This window comes from Leptonychotes weddellii, unplaced genomic scaffold (assembly GCF_054177405.1).
Source record: "Leptonychotes weddellii isolate Sample4059 unplaced genomic scaffold, ASM5417740v2 HiC_scaffold_9512, whole genome shotgun sequence".
Classification (NCBI taxonomy): domain Eukaryota; kingdom Metazoa; phylum Chordata; class Mammalia; order Carnivora; family Phocidae; genus Leptonychotes; species Leptonychotes weddellii.
This window is the reverse complement of record NW_028067072.1, coordinates 1-8,041: the sequence shown is the minus strand read 5'-3', so window position 1 is coordinate 8,041 and position 8,041 is coordinate 1. Positions and strand designations below refer to the sequence as shown.

The following is an 8,041-nucleotide window of genomic DNA, read 5'->3' as shown; positions in this document are numbered from 1 at the left end:
AGGTATAGATTGCTCTGGGTAGCATAGACATTTTAACAATGTTTATTCTTTCGATCCATAAGCATGGAATGTTTTTCCATCTTTTTGTGTCTTCTTCAATTTCTTTCATGAGTGTTCTGTAGTTCCTAGAGTATAGATCCTTCACCTCTTTGGATAGACATATTCAGTCCTGTTACATCTCCATCACATACTTTGCTTTCAGACTTGAAAATATCCTTGTCTGTCACATTTAATGCTCCTAGGCATAGTTCCTTAGTACCAGTATTATTATCAGTACCGTGATATCAGGACAGCAACCTCGTCTCTCTTACTGCTCCCGCTGGCCTTGGATGCCTCCACCCATCTCTTCATTTTTATCCTGCTGAATCGCTTTGTTTTAGGTGGTCTCTGGTTAGGTAATTGTTATGTCCTGCTTTAAGGAACAACCTAGGAATCTCCATATCTTCAGAGTTAAGTCCACTGCTAATTATTGATATGACTGGTATGTCAAATGTTAACTTGGTGATAGTGTTTTATAAGTTATGTGTCTTATGTTATTTTGTTATGTTCCTTTCTCGGTATGACATGCACTGCATTGCTCTTTATTTTTACAAAACCTTCCTTCTTTTGTTTTTGGGAATATTTGTATTTTTGTTGCAGTGTTTACCTCTGTACCTGTGTCCTTTTTGCTACCCTTAGTTTGCTTTGTTTATTTAATTTCTTACTACTGGATGTATCAGTCCTTAATGGCATACTTCATCTCCCACCTATTTCCCAACAGACCATACATTCATTTATTTTTCTTTCCTTTTTCCTTCTACCTTTTCCTCTCGGTTTTCAGTCCCATTATTTCTGTCCCTCATAAAGTGTAACAATTGCATACCAGTCTTTCTGCCTTGTCTCCACCCTTGTGTTAGCCTTCTATACACTCAGGCCACCATGCACATTACTGTCCTTTTCCTGGAGTTTTTCTAGTGCTCTCTTGTTTAGATGAAGCTCATCCTCTCTGATTCCTCAAGAAGGGGGGCATGGGCACACAACTCCCCAACTCGTTGGGGGTCTATAGTCCTGACGCTTCACAGTTGGACTGAAAATAAAGGTTCTTTTCACTCTTTCTTTCACTGGGTTTTTTGAAATTCTGTCCCATTGTTGCTTTGTTTTTTTGGTTTTTTTTTTTTTTAATTTTATTTATTTATTTGAGAGAGAGAGAATGAGAGAGAACACATGAGAGGGGGGAGGGTCAGAGGGAGAAGCAGACTCCCCGCCGAGCAGGGAGCCCAATGCGGGACTCGATCCAGGGACTCCAGGATCATGACCTGAGCCGAAGGCAGTCGCTCAACCAACTGAGCCACCCAGGCGCCTGTTGCTTTGCTTTTTATGTTGTTTTTGAGAATTCTAATTACAGATTCTTTGGCTCTTACAAAATATTTAATTTTTTTAAACCTGAAAACCTTGGAATATTTTTCTTTATCTTTCAAGCCTAATAGTGTTACTGGAACACATCATGAAGTTATATTCCCTCTTGCTTTCCCAGCTACTCAGCGGCCCCTTCAGGATATGAATTCAGGTCTTTTATGTCCATGAAGTTTTCCTGGGTTACAATTTACACATGAGTTCTGTTCCACTGTTTGATTTTCTACATCAGCGGCTTCAATTATATGTATATTGTTTCTTCTTTGCTCATCTCCCCATTCAACCTCTTTCTGTTTGATCATTTTTACTTCTTCCTTTATCTTATTTTCATGTGTTGGTTGCCTTCTTGCCTTTCTTCAGTTGCCCCTACTGCATTTCACTGGAGTCATCCTCACTTCTGAGATGGTCTTGTCTTTTTTCTTCATTTCTTTCCTGAGTTCAACTCTCTTTTCATTATTTTTCCTGTTTTTCTCTCCATTTTTGTTTTTAATGTTTGATTCCTGGTTCAAGGTGGTTCTTCATATTATAAATGTCTGTTTATGAATACATTTCATTCACTTGGACCACACCTTACAGTTTCTTTTTACTTCATCATTATCTTTAGGGGAGAAGTTTCAACAGCTGACATGTGTCAATTCTCATTTTTCACATTGTTCTGGTAACTTCCTATAGATCTGTTCAGTTTCACATTGTTCAGTCTGCATATGAGTGGTGGTTTACAAAATCTCTACTCTAGGGGCACGGTGTCCTCTTTGTCTAAAGGGTCACCCAGTTTCTTTGGTGGGTGAGTTCTTGTTGATGCACAGAGTGACTGTGGACCCTCTGATTTTCCTAGTACTTTTGTCTTTCAAGACCTTAATTTTTCCTTTTTCTTCTTTTTTTTTTTTAATTACCCAATCACTAAAAGCACGTCCCTTTTTTTTTTTTTATTTTTTTTTTAAAGATTTCATTTATTTATTCATGAGAGACAGAGAGAGAGAGAGAGGCAGAGGGAGAAGCAGGCTCCCAAGGAGCAGGGAGCCCGATGTGGACTCGATCCCAGGACTCTGAGATCATGACCCGAGCCGAAGGCAGACACTTAACCATCTGAGCCACCCAGGAAAAATATGGAACGCTTCACGAATTTGCGTGTCATCCTTGCGCAGGGGCCATGCTAATCTTCTCTGTATCGTTCCAATTTTAGTATATGTGCTGCCGAAGCGAGCACGCCTGTCCCTTATTTTTTGTCTTTTTCTCCCCAGAAGCTATGCTTTTTAAAGCCTACCACCTGCAATCACATATTTTTAAGTTGCTTTCCTATAATCAGTGCTGTAGTCTACTAACACAATTTTTCCAGTATTTTCACAAGCAGGAGAACCCTATCCTTCCGGTGGTGATTTTAGAGTAAGTTTACACCTGCTGCTCACTCCCCTCTTCTCTCTTCTGTGCAGCATTTTTGGTTTTTAAATCAGACTGCCTTTGCCTGCAACAAAGCTTTGCAAAAAAAGAAGTCTGAGAGATGGTTTAATGAGATTTCTTTATCTTTTTAAACTTAAAAGCAACTTAAGTTTGTGCATTGTCTTCTCATTATGCCTGTGTCCTGGGTTTGTGTAGTTTTATGGGTTCTTGTTTTGTATTGTGGTGACATATGGATTTAGACAGCTGCCACTCTCCCCAACTACCTGGAAGAAAACAAGTATTTTCTGAGAGATATCTATCATTTTGACTTAAGCTCTGAATTTGCAACTTAACTGAAGATAGGACATTTAGTGTAAAGCAGTGAATTTAAAGAGACAATAAGGAAACAAAACTAGCCTGATCAAACCTTTACAGGGATTTGATAAGGATTTTCTACGAGACAAGGGACAGCATAGTGGTTGAGAGGGAGGGCTCTGAAGTCAGATGGAAGCCAGTTTGAGTTATATCCCTGCTACGTTCCAGTTGTGCAGTCCTGGGTGAGGATTTGGGGCTCATTTTGCAGATGAGAAAGCTGAGATCTAGAAAAACTAATCATATACCCGCCCTCAGAGGATGCTAACAGCTGAGTGAAATAATGCATGACAAGGGCTTTAGTCAGAGTTTATGGTGCACAGCAAATGTTTATGAAGTGTTAGCGTTTGTTATTAATAAAATGATGGCAGAAATTAGGAAAGATTTCTTGGACGATAAGTGCTTAATTTGTACATAGGTGGGAGTTCCAGAAAAATGAGACAACCCTCTATTCCCATCTAAAGATGTATGTGGAAATGCAGTGGTAGAGAAGATTAGATGGATTCGTGGACCTGATCATGGAGGCAGCTGAATGAGTTTGAGGTCTTGGGGGATCCCCTAATCCAAGGTTTCTGGAGAAACTGGCCCAGATAATATCAGTAACATACCCTGATAAAAACATGTTCTGTGTCTGTATACACTTGGAAATAGCAGGTTGACTAATGCTAAAATCATTTATGTCAGAAACATGCTCTGAGCTTCAACATACTGGTTTGCATTATGAATCTTCAAAATGGGGATACAGTATTTAACCATCTCTCTCAAATCTGAGAAATGTTTGTGACCCCTTAGTGCAAATTATTAATTATAGGGTGCTGCCAAAGACATGGGATTTCCCTTGGATCTCTCCCCCCACACACTTTCCTAGAAACCATGAAATGCTGACCTGCTACCTGCTCCCCTGTGTGGACGGATGGAGAAGCTGAGACAGAAAGGAGTGAGGCAAACACTAATATTGCAAAATAGTACCCTGCTGTGTGTAAAGTATCCCAATGAAAGAGAAGAGAAACAGACCTATTCCCACACAGGAACAGCCAACAGCCACTAGGGTTGAAGTCCTTTCATGAGTGAGGTGAGAAAAAATTACCAGTAAAGCTTGCCATCGAAACTACACAGAACTGTTCTCTGTGGGCCCCCGGCACTCATCCGTGATTAGGCATGAGGGCTGCCTTACCACAGTGGTGAGGAGAAATACCGTCCTTTGCTGGGAAAGAAGAAAGTGGCCCTACTGCAATGGTGCTGTGGAATGCTACGGCTCGGTGGTTCTGACAACACCCAGTCCTGAGAGGCGGATCCAGTCACAGGACACTTGCTGAGCCATGGTCACAGATACAAAGCCTACTGGGGAGAGGGGAAGTGAGAGGAGGAAGGGAGGAAAGGCAGGAAAGGGTTCGCTCATGTCTGGTTGTAACTGCAGAGCCTGGGAGCTCGACATCCGCAGGACAGCCCTAGAGAGAGGGGAGGCTGCTGAGTTCCCATCCACATATGGGTCGAGGGCTGATCCCAGGGCATAAACTCCCAGTGCCTCCAGCCTGCCCTACTCATGTGCAGGTGGATGCAGGGGCACAGGGTCCCTCCCCAGGCCACCAGGGGAGCACATGGGGTAGGAGTGGGGACCATCACCACCAGGTCAATGGCAACCAGGGCGCGGCCAAACGGCAAGAACTGGGAAGAAGACTGGCACCAGAAGAAGGGAAGAATCACAAGGGAAGGGTGGTGCTGAGGCTGCCTCTGTCCCACGTAAGGGGGACAAGATCAAGGACCCCCCCCCAGGTATGCTCTCCTTCTGCACATTCTGCCACTCCACACACAATCGCAATGTGTTATCAAATGCACCTCCCACGCAAAGAAAACAACAAATGAGATATAACTCCAGTTGAGCCTGATATCACCAAAGTCTTATTAACAAATGGTCTGTGTCGCTCATCAGATAAGAGCATGGAGTCTGGAGCCACGCGGTCTCCCCCAGAGCCTGCTCTGGCCCTCCTGCTCTGACCTTGGATGAGGCACGGGACCTCCTGGTGCTTCAGGTTCTTCATCTATAGACCAGGGAGGATAGAACATATGTCCATAATCCCACATATACAATTCTGAAGCCCAAAAGCTCTGAGAAATTACTTTGGGTTTTTTTTTTTTCCATAACTTTTTGGCAATGCTCCTGACCTAAACTAAAATGAAGGAATTTATAGTCTCAATTTTCCCATTTATTATGAAGATTCATATATTGCTCTAGAGAAATAACATGTTTAATTATAGGGTGCTGCCAAAGATATAACATTATATGTGATACAGGCACCATAAACAGCTAATTGGGAAAAAGAAATTGTATTCCAAACCACATCTGGTCCAAGGGCTTTGGATAGAGGAGTGTGTAGCGCTTACCATGGATCAGGCACTCTTCCAAGCCATTTATACATACTAAGTTATTTATTTGTTGCTTGAATCTGCTAACATTTGCAACTGAAATCATCACCAATACTGAAACCTTCCAACCACACAAGTGACGTCCAACACTGTGGGCAGGAAAAAGCTCATGAGTTAGAGGCTTTGTGTGTCTTATTATGGTTAGAAAACACGTAACATTACATTTACCATCATAATCACTAAGTGTATAGCTCAGTGGTGTTAAACACATTCACGTTGTTGTACAACAGATCTCCAGAACTTCATCTTGTGATCCTGAAACTCTATCCCTACTAAACACTCACTCTCCCTCCCTCCCACCTCAGCCCCTGGTAACTGTTCTCCTTTCTGTTCCTATGATTTTGACTACTTCAGATTCCTCACAGAAGTGGAATCACACAGTGTTTGTCCTTTCGTGACTGGCTTACTTCACTGAACACAGTGTCCTCGCGGTTCATCCATGTTGTAGCAGGTGTCAGGATTACCTTCTTCTATCAAGGTACATAATATTCCACCATGTGCATGGACCACATTTTGCTTATCCATTCATCTGTTGATGGACATTTTGGGCTGCTTCCACATCTTGGCTATTATGAAAATGCTGCAATGAACCTGGGCGGGTGAGTATCTCAGAGATCTTGATTTCAATTCTTTTGGATGAACACCCAGAAGTGGGACTGCTGAATCATGTGACAGTTCTATTTTAAATTTTTTGATGAACCTCCATCCTGTTTTCCACAGTAGCTGCGCCATTTTCCACCCCCACCAACTGTGCTCGGGGCCCCAGCTTTTCTGCATCCTTGCCAATACTTGCTGTTTTCTGTTCTTTTGACAGTGGCCATCCTGACGGGTGTGAGGGGACAGCTCACTGCAGTTTGGATGGGCATTTCCCTAATGGTGAGTGATGTTGAGCATCTTTTCACATATTTATTGGCCACTGGTGGATCTTCTTTGGAGAAACGTCTATTCTTGTCCGTTTGCCCATTTTTTAATTAGGTTATTCTTTTGTTGTTGAGTTGTACAAGTTCTGTATGTATTTTGGATATGAAATGCCCATCAGATATATGAATTCCAATTATTCTCTCCCATCCCACAGGTTGCCTTTTCACTCTGTTGACTATTTTTTTTAACACACAGAAGTTTCTAACATTTAATCTGCTCCCATTTATCTATTTTTTATTTTGTTGCCTGTCATGAGTTAGAGGGTTTCCAAAAATCTAGAAATTGACTTGGGAAGCCAGTGGCCTAGGGAGGAATTAAGAAGAGGAGAATATCAGCACCACACGGAGAGCAAGTCGGGGCCTTGAGCCCCTTGTCTATGGATGCAGTGGGTCGTGATGTTTTGCCAGCGGTGCAGAAGGCCAGCTCCACAGGCAGCGAGCTGACTGCCATCCAGATGAGAAGCCTCGGCATGGCATGAGAAGTGTATGGAGGGACAAGGGAGGCAGATGGCCACACCGGAGGGAGATTGCAGTTCAGAAGGCTCACAGCCTTTTTTACTCTAAACGACTCCCCTTAGTCACTGTTGAGGCCCAGGACAAGTACTGACTGGGCTCACGTATGAGGCTACGCAGGGAACACACGTGGTCAGGATTTAGGGGCAGGACAGGTTTCTGAAGGTCTCACGTTGACAAGATCACCAAGTAGTCCCCAGAATGTGCTCCCTACTGACATTCTTTCTGCGGTTGTGAGCTGGAAGATGGGTCCAGAGGGAGAACAGATCTGCATGAGGCAGCTCGCATATCCCACCAACTCAGACAATTGGCCCAGATACTGGAATCAATGTGTTGAAAAGAAATAGGGGAGATGCACCCCACCCCTGGCCCTGTGCAATCAGAGGAGAGGAACAGAAACAACACAGGAAAGCATATGCTCGGCTGCATTTTATTTTAAAACCTAGATCATTACCCTTACCGCAATTTCTGCAACATCAAGAAACACAGAAGGACCTAGTGTGACATCTAGATTGTCTTCTGGTTTTCAAAGCTACAAAAGGTGCTTTTCCTGGACGTTCAAGGGCCAGTACTGAGCTATTACAAGGTGAGTGGAAGGAGGGGTAGGAGCAGAAACAGAAATAACAAAGATCCCCAGCACATAACAATTAAAGGAACAAGGAACTTTAATGAACAATTAATTCTAATCATGCCAGAGAACAATTAGGACATTATCCGATTTTACTGATGCTGACAGCTCATGAAGACATGAGTGTCTTCTAGGCCTTAGAAGGTGCTCAAGAATAAACGTCTGATCCTACACTGTTGGTGGGAATGCAAGCTGGTGCAGCCACTCTGGAAAACTGTATGGAGGTTCCTCAAAAAGTTGAAAATAGAGCTACCATATGATCCAGCAATTGCACTACTGGGTATTTACCCCAAAGATACAAAAGTAGGGATCCGAAAGGGTACATGCACCCCGATGTTTATAGCAGCAATGTCCACAATAGCCAAACTGTGGAAAGAGCCAAGATGTCCATCGACAGATGAATGGATAAAGAAGA

General features: G+C 42.9%; 1 non-coding gene across 1 annotated transcript; it reads right to left on the bottom strand.

The window, feature by feature from the left end:
* Window positions 1-2,492: 2,492 nt before the first annotated feature.
* Window positions 2,493-2,599, bottom strand: LOC115944472 (U6 spliceosomal RNA). Its single transcript, XR_004079022.1, has one exon. It is a non-coding gene; the product is annotated as a U6 spliceosomal RNA (small nuclear RNA).
* Window positions 2,600-8,041: the final 5,442 nt, after the last annotated feature.